General features: G+C 47.3%; 1 protein-coding gene across 2 annotated transcripts in view; it reads left to right on the top strand.

Annotated features, from left to right (window-relative positions):
* LOC135909841 (uncharacterized) overlaps positions 1–3,812 on the top strand; it is a 274,704-nt gene extending 270,892 nt beyond the window's left edge. For both annotated transcript variants that reach the window (XM_065441885.1, XM_070529765.1), the window contains one exon: positions 3,567–3,812. The gene's annotated coding sequence lies outside the window, so the exon portion shown is untranslated. The remainder of the gene's footprint in view (positions 1–3,566) is intronic.
* The last annotated feature ends 8,934 nt before the right edge of the window (positions 3,813–12,746 follow it).

Consider the following 12,746-nt stretch of genomic DNA (forward strand, 5'->3'; position numbering starts at 1 on the left):
TATACTTTTGCCCCTGTAAAAATATAAATTCAAACAGAACGCAAACTCATGTAACAAGATATGTTAGAGTGCCCGGCGAAATTAATGGCCTCAAAAGCAGTTTTAGAAAGGGAGTTCCAGTCGGAAATTGTCTGTGGGAGAAAACTGTCTAACAGCATTTGTTGCTACAAAAATCTGCTTGAGAGCATGAATGCGGGTGTTGCACTCTTTGGATAATTAAGGTTGGACATATGAAGATATGGACATATCAAGTTTAACCTTTAAATATTATGCAAATATAACGTGAGCGTATTTTCTATACATAAGTAATGTTGGCATTTCTTAATCACCCATAACCTCAGTAGGGGAGTCATTCCTTCTATGTGTCCCATCAATGAAGCTCACAGCGTTCTTTCGTAACATCTGCAGTATTTGTATATCCTGTTTAGTTTCGGTATCCCATATCATGGAAACGTATTGTATTTTAGACCTTACGTATTTATTGCATAACAATAGTTTCAGCTATGTTGGAGCTTTTCTTATTTTCTCTTTAAACAACGAAAATTCATAAAGGTTGATACACAAATGTAGAACATGAGCTGACCAAGGTAATTTTGAAGTGAGGGTAATGCCTAAATTAGTATGTTCAGTTACCTGTACTATTTCTTCATTGCAAAATGTATTAGCAAAAGGGCTAGGTGGCACACTGCGTACAATTCTCAGTAAGACAGTTTTTTCCATGAACGTTAACTTCCACGTCCAATGTTCTACGCCACTTCTTAACGTTCAACAACACGGTTGTTACCCGTCGTGGTGGCTTAGCGGCTATGATAGTGCGCTGCTCGGCACTAAATCTTGTCCATACACGTTTTGTTCAGCCATGTTAAGTACTTTCAACCAGCCCTCGTCCCTCGCTTATCCCCTCAGCTTCCGGCGTCAAACGGAACTTACGTAGTCGCAGCTTCTGGCTTGAGCAGGAAGCGAGATCACTGCTGCATATACGTGCGAGCGTGCAACAAGCAAAAATTCAGGAACAAGTGGAACGAGAAACCCCGGAAGTGGAAATTGCGGAAGCGGAACTGGTAAGAAAGACAAATCAGGGAACAGCGGCACACATCAAAGGATGGCACTACTTAGCAAAAGCGGCGGTGGCGCGGCGAAGGAGGGGCTTTACTAAGCAGGAGGAAGTGGGATCAAATCCCGGCCGCGGTGACCACCTTTCTAGGCGGCCGAAATACGACGCATGTTTCTCGTGCATTGTAGGAACGTGAAAGATCACCTGGCGGTAAAAATTTTTCCGAAGTCCCCAACTACTGCGCGCCTCATAATTAAATCATGTTTCTGGTACGTAAAACCGGGACAATCAATTGATTGACTAAACCGATGCTATGACAGAAGCTGTGCAGCTGTTTTCGTGACACAAATTTCTTGTCACACCGCTATGTTTGCCTGTTCAAGAAAATGGCTTAGTGTTTGTGTGCAAAGAAAACTAAAGATGATCAAATTTTAAATAAAGCAGTAACCAGAGGCTTTGTGGGTGCAAATATGCTCCTGGAACATTCTGTATGTCCTTATTGGCGAATGAGAATCTGTGGCCTCCAGAACATGGTTGTAGAGCCAGAGGCACACCTTCGGAAAATAAAGAACATTAATGTTTTTCGCTAAGAAAAATGACACTCAATGCTGAGAAATTTTTCATTTTAGCACTTAAGCTCAACCATGTTCAGTAAGATACTTGTACAAAGCACGGATATTCGCCTATTTGTCACGACTGGCTTGTTCTGGTTCACGAGTTTACCTTCCTCCCCCTACTTTTCCATACCGAATCTGGCTCAGTTACGTCCTCTGGTAGAATATCTCGTCGCACTTGTGTTCATTCTGCTAGCTCAGCAGGGCTGCAAAAATTATTTAAATTACAGCATGTTCACAAGGTAGTGCTCCTGAGGGCATCTTTCAACGGAACGCTCAAATGTTAGTGATCGAATTATAGGGCACGGCAGGCAAGGTCTTGGCTGATTGTACAGCAGCAGATTCAAAGTGCGACGTAGTTACACTTGTCAGCCATTTCGGGGTGTGATGCAGAGTGAGTGTGCGTGCTGCAATCACTTTGATCTCTAATGAGGCTTTCACACCTCCTAGTCTTGATGGGCGCAGTTGTACATGGCTACTTCTCACTTTTTTTTGTGTCTCTTGTACACAAGTCACTTTTACCACAACAGCAGTCAAGAACTTCACACTGAATTCGTCGTGTTCCTCCATCCCTGCTATGCCCCCATTTTATGCTTGGAGTTGCACTTCCCATATAGAGTGAAAAAAAAAAAGCTTTACCCAACAGCTCACTTTTCATCAACAAATAAACTGACCCATATTTTTATTTTTTTCAGATAGGGGCTTTACAGTCAAGCCAGTGAATGGTGACTGTGAACACAAACATTCTTGTACGTGCATTTAACGGCCGGCCCTTCACTCGTTTTACCTGAAGCCGACCTCCTCCTCAAATTTTTCTCTTCGCTTCATCGTGTGAAAAGGCAGTGAATGTACTTGAAAGCTCACGGATTTTTGTCGCGGCGGAGTAGGTAAATATCTGACGCACCAGGCCTATTGCAGTTGAAGCCGATACGAATATTATCAGAAAATACTCTTTGTATGAAAAGCCGACATTTAGCAAAATGGCCAGCTGAGTGTGGATGAAGGGGCTTTCCGCGTGGCTAGATGCCTTACGTGCAGGTACACACGCAGCAAAGATCAAGGCGCAAAAAACGGGACCAGGTATGTATTCGCTGAAATATTTATGTTGCAAGTGAGCACATGCTACCTTTGCCTTCGTTTCTCTTGTCGCGCTGCACTTAAGGTACAATTGATTTGTACCATTCCTCTGAAATGCCAGCCTTGACGCTGTAATACAGCGTGTGCAACATGTTTCTAAAGAGTAAGCAAATATCAGCGCTTGAGTGACTACGGGACTAGAGGATCCTTCCAAGCCTGGCCATGGAGTGAGGAAACCAGCTACGTATCGCCTCCGCCACAAGGGTATTGTCCATCTCCCTTCAAGGTCTTCACAGCCACGAAGAAGGGGTGTATAATAGCGGAATGCACCAGGCACTGGCAGTCGGCCTACTGGACAAGAATTCTTTCTTGGCGTGTACCTGACCATAAGGATGAATATGTACTGCGTATTGCCATAGCGCTGACCTTGCTCGCTCGTGCTCGGTTTCCGCACGACACGTTTCAAAGCGTTCGCACGCACCTGCGCTCCATGCACTTGGAGGCCACACGCATGCTTCGTGGCGGCGCCTCTAGATGGCGCCGAGTGTTGTTATAGGAGCGCGAAGGAGTCTCTATGCAGTACACATGTCTCATAGATAACTCGTTTCAACGGCAGCAATACGTTGTCTCGCTATACAAATATTACTATCGACTGTCGACATCCCTTTATGCCTTTATGCCATCATCACGCCTTTATGCCATCTCCCAAGGCCTGTCGACATTACTGTCAACAGGCCTCGTGAGATGAGTTCAGCCAATTTTTTTTTGTTAATCTACATAGCAGAGCCGACATCTTTATATTTACGCTGTTTGTATTACAGTTTCACAACTGTTGTGCGACTTCCCGACGAAGTTCGAGGCCCTCCGAAGCAACACCGAGGCCTGGTGGCTAGCTACAAACACTGGATGCGGACGTCGATGGAAGCTGGGAGCCTTCTGCGAACGCTCTCTGCAGTAGCGTCGGGCGTCCTTCAGATGGTGTAGAGACCTTCACGGCTGGCCCATTTTGGCTACTTTTTAGGCGAGTGAGCCATCCTCACCAATAAAGCTTGATCATTATTAGAGAAGCTTTCAGGTTTGTTATGGCTCATCAAGTGTGGAAGATTTTGTGGCTTACTGTGTGTTTTTCCTGTTTGCCCTTAATCAAAAATAAATTATGGGGCTTAACATGCCAAAGCCACTTTCTGATTATGAGGCACGCCGTAGTAGAGGATTTCGGAAATTTCGACCAACTGGGGTTCTTTTACGTGCACCTAAATATAAGCACACGGGTGTTTTCGCATTTCACCCCCATAGAAATCCGGCCTCCGCGATCTCGTGCTCAGCAGCTCGACACCATAGCAACTGAGCAACTCAAATCCATAGCCACTGAGCAACCGCGGCGGGTTGCCAACAAATGTAACAGTAAGAAAAGAAGCTTTCAATAGTGTACGTTTACAAATATTCTTAAAATGGTATAAGAACAGTAACGTGATTATCTCCAGGTTTCGGTGTTTGATTTGTTTCTCTTCTCATTCGTAAGCTTCTAGGCTGTATACATGTGACTAAAGCTTTTTGGGCTGGGGGGGCTTCAAATGCTCTGAAATTCTTGAGTGTTCGCCTGTAAGAGCATGCTCAATTGCTTTGTGCGGGAAAAAGAGACTCTTCATGTCTAAGGCGGATTGAAATTTTGCACAACCTTTTTCGTAGCTGCTGCCCCACACATATGGCATGTAATAAACTTTTCTTATGGCGCGGTAGCTGCGTCAAAATGAGTGAACTGTTGTATTACTGATGTGGTTTTTCGTTGTCGCCTTGAATTATTTTTTTTTCGTTAGCGTTTCTTTTGTTTATAGCACGCTGACACACACACACTTATATACGTTTAAAGAGGACAATAACGCGACTTCAGACTGGACGTGACGAAGGAGTGTACAGGGCGAGCGGACGAGCATTTCTTCACCACCTCCCGTCTGAAGTCGCTGTTCTTTTCCTCCTTTAAACATGTCGGACCAACTTCCCCAAAGTTATCCCCTCTTGAACACTTATACACCTTTGAAAAATAAAAACAGCTGAAGGTGGGGCGAGCGACAGAAGTTGCCGCTTTCGATAAGCTGCCATCGGTTGATTGTCCCCGTTACCGTGAGCTAGAATATGGGTATTGTGCTCGGAGCTGCTTCGCGAGGGAATTCACTGAAGTTGCGCAGAAGCGAATGCGCATGGTGAAGCCACTTGCAACTGCAATATGGGGAGCTTTCATGAAGGGTCAGTGCTTTCGCAGGCTCCTTACAGGGGTGAAGCCATATAGTAACTACGTCATAACAGCGTGTAGACACACCGTATCCAGCTTTTCTGGACACCAGTGGCCGAATATTGTAACGGTTAGGAAGGGGAACCATTCACTTGGGCTCGCCTGATTGATCGAAATTTTGCTTGCGTCAGAGGCCGTCAGAGACAGCGGAGCGCCACCAAAAATTATGACACGTCACGCATCTGTCAATCATTTTCAAAGCGAACCCGTTGCTGGCTAAGAGTGAAACAGGCAAAGGGGTAGTCTGCTTTGGGTTCCGTTGCTGCGGCTTGGCTGTCGGCTTGCGACCCTGGCCGCGTGCGCCAGTCGCGCGACTCTGGAGACACGCGGGCGTCGCGCGCACGCGCGTTGGTTGCTTCGGAGGCTATTACTTGCCTTCGTCGTCTGCTTGGCGTTGCACTTTCGGTGTCGACCACGGCTAGAAGTGCGATACGCGTTCGAAGAAGTTACAGGTAATGAGTTGCACCGCCCCTGCCGGCTTTCTAAGTAGACCTTTTGCAGGCTACGCTATCAATTGCAGGAGGCTCGGATTCAAGCGTACCAGTGGTCATTCCACGCAGAGGAAAGAATATTGCGTGCTGCGGTTCATCGCCACCAGTGCCCTGCAGCTCCCAGAGGTCGGTCGGAAGCGAAACTATAATTAGTACGAAAAACTAATTAGTATGAAAGGAAAGAAAGGAAAGGAAAGAAATTAGGAAAGGAAAGAAAAACTATAATTAGTACGAAAAATAATTAGTACGAAAGGATGGCACATGCCAGACGTCGTTGTTACGTGTTGTGTAGTAATTAGCTTTGGGCCGTAAGTTAAAGCCCAGAATTTTTTGTATAACATTGATAATAGTAGCGAATCGGGCAAGTTTGTATCCGCTCGTTTTCGAAAAAGCGCGTAAAACGAGGAACAAGCTGAAAAGGAAGATACGTGCGATGTGCGATGTTACAGTAACACTTAAATGCTGTGCGAAGCTGCGTGGTAGCCAGTAAACTATGATCTGTTCTTTGTTGTGCAAAATCTCGGGTTCGACGACACGAAGGGCGGTTGTTTTCATATCTCGAATTATACCACGGAATCCTTTAATGCAAGTAGGATATCTTCCACGGACACTCTTGGCCTGAATCGCGTCACTTGCTGAACGCAAGAGCAGCCTAGATGTTTCATATTTTAAATAATAATGCTCACTTATACGGACACAAAAACTGGTGGGTGGTTTTCTGCGTCCGAACAAAAGCTGAACTGCCAAAAATGACGAATACAACAAGCTGCTTAGAAAAAAAGAACGAGAAACACCTTTCTTTTGCGATTTTCTGTTGCGCCTTGCCTCCAAGCGGCCGCCGGGAGAAGCTGAAACTTGACGTCATGACACCCTCGCGTGCCCGCGCGCGCGCCGCCAAGGTCAGCCACAGCCGGCACAGTCTTTCCGGAGTGTCGGTCCCTTGCAGCGTTTGTTTATCGTCGTCGGCTATGTTCGCACGTGGTCTGTCTGAAACATTATCCCCGTCAGCGCTCCATGCAGGTGGTGCATCTTACACGCGTGTTTACACGGTGATCGATCGGTATTGAAGCATTCATCGTGGCGGAAGAAAATGCCCAGACATTACTGGCCCACGGCTGTTATAACAGCATTATCGGTCGTGACACGCCGTCACGCACGTTTCCCAGAGACAAGAAGGTGCGTGAACTTTGCATACGTGCCTGTCAACCACCACACCCAGCATGGAGACTTCTAAAAAATGGCTTCATTTGCGCGGAACACTTCGTCGACGATGCTTATGCGACCAGCCCAGCTGTGCTCAAAAGCCTTGGCATGCCGCTCAAAAGGCTCCTGTTGAGGCAATACAATTCAAAGAGCGGGTGCTTAGTGATGCATTCGTAACTGTTAGCTGTGTTCGCCAACTTTTGTTGTTCTGGCAACAGACCCTCTCTCTTTCTGTATGCATGTAGCCGCAGTGGTGACCGCAGGAGTGCCTGTTGAAAGAAGGGAAATTACCCTTTCATTGCCTGTGCAAGAACAGATATTCTCGCCTTGTGACAGAAATTGTTTACCCTGCGGATGCATGTGTTTATCACAAAACAAAATAGTCATGTTGTGTACACTCTCGCTGCGTACAACATACGAGCGCTCTTTTAATTGATCAAATATACAAAACACAGCCAGGAAATGAACGCCAGACAACAGCATACATGTGTAGTAATCTAAAATGAGCAGCACGTTTATCTACATTGCCGTTTCACACGTTGCTTTTCAACCTCAAGCAAAAAATTACGGATTTTCATAGGTCTCTGCATAATCATGCCTCGGGTTTCATGACTTGATTGTTCGCGCAGCATTTCCCCATTAAATGTCACAGCCAAAGACTTTCATTTGTCTATGGCCACAGAATCGATGTAGCTAAGTGATCTGGTCGACGGGTCCCTAGCGCAGCCACCCATCTCAACGAGTTCAACCAGTAAATGGCTTCTAATGGCGTGAATGTGAAAGTAGCCGTAAACACAGGGCTATGAAACGGCTGGAAAATTCTACACATGCCGTGCCTCGTCGCATAAAAACGAAGTGTGCAGCGATCGAAAGCCGACAGCGTAGGTAAGCACAAAGCGACGAGCTACACTACCTACGATTCAGCCGTAATAGCTCCCTTTCTGCCTCAACGCGGGTCACGAAACTAGGCATTTTGCATCCTACGTAACATAACTTTACGAACTGCTGCTGCTGCACTTCAAGTTTACTAGAAAAAGAAATTACCATGTTGCTGGCCCGGACTGCCTGACCGGCACGTTCAAGGCCGCCTGCTCTTCTTCGCCGCTTGACGCGGAAGGCTCGTAACCGTAAGCGGTTATATTTCTTGCTAAGTTGGAACGGTCCTCGTGTGCAGACGTGTACTCATCGCTGGTAGAGCACCAGAACCCCAATCCATGCTCGCGATTGCGGCGGCGGCGCGCCTCGAATGACCGTAGCCGGCCGGCTGGCTATCCGACGGGGGTGTCGTGACGTCACGCCTTCCAACTTGCTTGGGCCGGGCGGCGTCGCGCGCGCTCACAAAAACGCCAAAAATTAAGCCATCCGCTGAAAAATGAGCGAAGTGACTACTTGTTTTCGGTGTACTCGCACGCTGAGGACTCATTTTCTGTATTATCGTAAAATGTTCAGATTTTGTGTCCGTATCCCTTTAAATCACTCCCACTCTGCATCCAACATACATAATGTATGCAATTTTACGGATTACGCCATCATAACAAATACCGCTAACTATAGTGATGGTAAAATTATTTACCAACTTGATAAATATTTTAATACGCGGGTCAAAATCGCGTTCGTCTGAGGGGACATGACCTCGGGAAGCTGGTGAAGTAGTTCCTGCAAAACTAGGCGGCTAATAAGCGTTATGGAAATCATATGACCTGAGAAAGAGACTGTAATGTGGGTAACGGAATGAAAGAAGAAGCGTGTTGTAACATTTTGCTGGCGTTTTACTGGAAAATTGCCGTTTTACTTTGTTTCTTTAATCTGTTTTACAGTAGCCTCGCCAGGTATGTACGTCACGAGGCCTGATCTAGTCACTTTGCAGAGGTAAAATGACGCTGAAGACGCGGCATAAGGACACGTTTGTGTACGCGTGAGCCAAAGTATACGGACCACATGGTAACCGAAAAAACAGAAGTTCTTCGTAATTAACATGCATAAATGGACACTAACGAGTGCACTGGAAAATTCGTAATGCCAAGTTCGGACTGCAACTTCACTTTTAAGTTGCATTCACAGACAGAGCAGAAAATTAGCTTTATGGCGCAATCCATGGTCGGTATACTTTTGCTCCCGGGTGTACGTAGTACAGTCATCTTCCTAATTTTATTGAGTAAATTTAACCCAGTAGCTTTAGACGTTCACACTTCTCGAACACCGGCATTAGTGTCAGAGAGCTAAAGCGACGAAGGTGCTCACCTCAACCCCACGCGCCCTCTCTTTGCACCCCCAGTATTGAGAGCAAAACTGCAAACCATGTAGATTAGAGGCGCTTGAGCGCGCAATCACGTTCCTTTTTCGCAAACGTTAAACACTGTAGTTCACAGCCTCGTGGGTTTCCTTAGTTGAAGGTAGCGCAAGGTAGCGCTCGAATGATTTGTACAATAAAGAAAATGTTGTGAGGGGAATGATATACACAGAAAGTGATAACGGTATTAGCCAATAGCCAAAGGGGAGGAGAAGGTTGCGTTATATCAGCGTTGCCTCACTTTAAGGTTCCCAAGAGGAGGCGCTGCACGAACGTTTTCGTCGGTGTTGGCACGATCAGTGCGATCCCCTACATAAGTTCAAGGACTTGCTTGCACGAGCAGAAGCACGGCGTTATGCCTAACGACTGGGACAAGGTTCTTACCGAAGACGCGCCGGCACCGTCACCAGCTGCCGCCGCTCCATCTGGGACAGGTGGCCACAGTCCGCGACTGCGCAAACTTGCCGCCCGAATACCGCGCAGACATGCACGTCCAAGAAGGAGCTTCCACGAAGGCGCTAGCAAGGCTCCGATACTCGACGAGAGCAGAAGTGCCAATTTTCGTGGTCGTCGTCCTCTCCTTCGCCGGCCCCAAAGCCCCGCGGTGCCAGTCGGGAACTGCCCTCCAACATCGAGCCTTCGCCATCTTGCATGTCCAAGTGTAACCTTTTCTTTGTAGATTCCAGTCCCTAACTCGAAGAAAAGAGCGAGAAGAAAGTTTTCATGCCACCTACGGACGTTCTTCTGGCCTCTTCTCCAAGCTCGAGTATAACAAGCGACTTCGAAAGTGACCCGAAGTGGACTGGCAGTCCTGCACAGACACCTGCCAGTTGTCTCAGCGTAACGGCGAGTAGCGGACCCATGTGCCGCATTTGCCACGAGGGAGACCAACAGGACTCGCCCGTGTCGCTGTGCAGGTGCTCGGGCACCATGGGCCTCCTGCACATCATCTGCCTAGAGCGCTGGCTGAACGCCCGAAACATAGATCTTTGCGAACTTTGCCACCACCGCTTTCCAACCGCGGGCCATGCCACTTGCGTGCGCCAGTTCTTCCACTAGGCGCTGCACGGCGATTCGCAGCGGGCGGTCCTGCGAGACTTGTTCTGGTTCGCGCTCATGACGCCGCTGGCCGCACTTTGCTGTTTCTTGTGCCCTCACACCGCCTCTAAGCAAGTGCTCGAAGGTCGCACCATTGAGGCCGCCGGCCTGGTCACTGTGGACGGCCTCTTTGTCACGGCCTACATGGCCTGGTTGTGCCACAAGGTTCGCTTCCACTACCGAGCTTTCGCGGCGTGGCAGGTAAGGAATCCGAGGCGCAGAATCCTGGCACCGCCTTTAGCCAGAGCAACAGCTGCAGGCGGGGAAGATTTAACGACAGGCGTTCAATCGGGGGTCGTGCGAGAGCTGGTGGACGTCGTCGTCGGAAGCGTCAACGAGACCGGGCGCCGGTGCACGGCACAGGGTCGACGCGGCGACCGACGAGTGGCTTTGGAACCTTCGCCGAACGTTTTGGCGGAAAACCCGCCTGCTGCGCTGCAGCAGCCAGCCTACGCACACGACCGATTTACAGACTCCGTGTTTTGGTAGATGTTTCTGACAGTTTTTGTAAACGCTTTTACTCGTCTTATGGTCTAAGTGAAAGGATGCGTTAAGTATTCCTTGTAATTTGAACATTTTTTATTGGACTGTCAGCGCTCTGCAGCTTCGCCTGTTTTAACTTTTTGCTCGATGCGTTTCTGCAAATAAAGAGCTTGCTCTTATTTTAAATCTGCTAGTCTTGATATCTACTAGTTTTTCGTGTCTTTCTCAGTGCCAGAAATGATTTCCAGTCGGTAGCATTAGCTCATGGCGTGCTGGTGTAATTTCTTTGACGTTGCTCAAATAAGCCCGAGGGCGCAGGATCGGATTCCGGCCGCAATGGCCGCATTTTGATTTGGACGAAATGCAAGAACGTCCCTGTACCGCGAAGAGGGCGCATGTTAAAAAATCCAGTGTGGTAAAACTAATCGGGATTGGCGTGCCCACTGGCGTGCCTTCTAATATTGCCTTTTTGGCACGTCAAACCCCAGATTTTTTTTTTAACAGCAGTTAGAGCTTTACGTTTCTCAAAACTTATTTGCAGCATTTCGGAGTATCCACGGTGTCGCAGGATTTCGGTAATGCATAGCAAAGTAGAAAGCTTTTATAGCATTTTCGCATGACAATACGGACGCAATTCTCACCATGCTGGTACCGCAACAGGGCGGCCACGTTGACGTTGGTGCGCCCTGTCAGACGTACTTTGGTTTACTTTCTGGTGAAATCCGTCCTTCACTGCATTGTCGATATTATCGTTTTGTTGCTCGGCGCCTGACTTCTGCATACGGTTGTAACGTAAGATTGCGGCCGCGGTGACCTAATGCAAACCATATATCTGTGATGTCGTCCGTGCCTTGTGGGATTCCTACGTGGTTCCAATGGCATGAGAGAAAGAGGGGATGCGGTTCAAACATTGCAAATGGTATAAAAATTCTGAGGCTAGAAATAAAAAAAATGCAACTTAGCTTGCAAGCGCGGATGTGCGCACTTGGTCGAACATAGCCTTAATTGATGACCCACTCCAGGCGTCCTTGAAGATTTAATTAGCTCGTCAAAGTATCTACAAGAATCCTCACAGGGCAGCTGAGGACGGAAACATCGTCTGATAAAGACCTAAACCCTATAAAAAATGACGCTTGTAATTGACCTTGTAGCGGGAGCGGGGACTGTTTCTGCCAGCTTGTCCATGGAATATTTGTTTGTTTTCTTGTTATAGAGCTATTTACGTACGAAAAGAACGTCCTAGGCGACGAAATAGAAAATAAGCAGATGCTCACAGATCTTGTCAACGTTTTCAGCAGAAAAAGCTCCCAGTACTGCTGAGGGCCGGCCAATTGTATTGCCTGAGATGGCTACTAAGTTCCTTGTCTGATATTAAGGCTGATGTGAAAAAGTAGATTCGACGAACAATGCCATAAAGGTCGAACTGACATCCCTCAGGGCATCTATAAGCTATTTAAGTGACAGTTTTGATGAACTAATGCACTAAATAAAATCCAAGCTGAATGGTGCAAGAAGTCGCAGCCTCGAGTGCCAGAAAGAGAACGCGAAGACAAAGAAGTAGGTGACACTAGAAAACTGCTGACGGACTTGCACTCGAGACGGAACAACATTGAATTGAAAGGTATACCCCTGTTGTTGAAAACCTATAGAAAGCAGTAGAAGCCATTGCCAGCTGTTTACGCGTGTGGTTTTCCTGTCAAGAATTTGTCGTTTGAGAACAGAGTACCGACACAGGTCAACAATGCTCGAAATGTCGCGTTAAAATTTCGCTCGCGGCCCGTTCGTGATAAGGTACTAAAATCGGCAAAAGTGAACAGGCTTAACACAACAATGCTTGGTTTCCAAACAAATGCACGCGCGTTAGTGAACGAACACTGGTGCCTTGAGGATACGGTTTTGCTAAGCAGGGCCCTACAGAGGCGGAAAAAAAAGAAAGAAAAGCTGGAGATTCGTCGGGCTGTCAGAAGGAAAAGTCTTGGCAAGAAAATCGGAGAACTCGAAGGTCATTCACATCCCGCGTGAGGATGACTTCGCGAGGCTAGTATTGGTATACCTGGGACTTCAAGTCCGCCTATTAGCATAACCATGGCGCTCACAATAACACAAGCCGATCAACTGCTATGCGATAGGAGTACGACTATTTTTT

This window comes from Dermacentor albipictus, unplaced genomic scaffold (assembly GCF_038994185.2).
Source record: "Dermacentor albipictus isolate Rhodes 1998 colony unplaced genomic scaffold, USDA_Dalb.pri_finalv2 scaffold_30, whole genome shotgun sequence".
Classification (NCBI taxonomy): Eukaryota; Metazoa; Arthropoda; class Arachnida; order Ixodida; family Ixodidae; genus Dermacentor; species Dermacentor albipictus.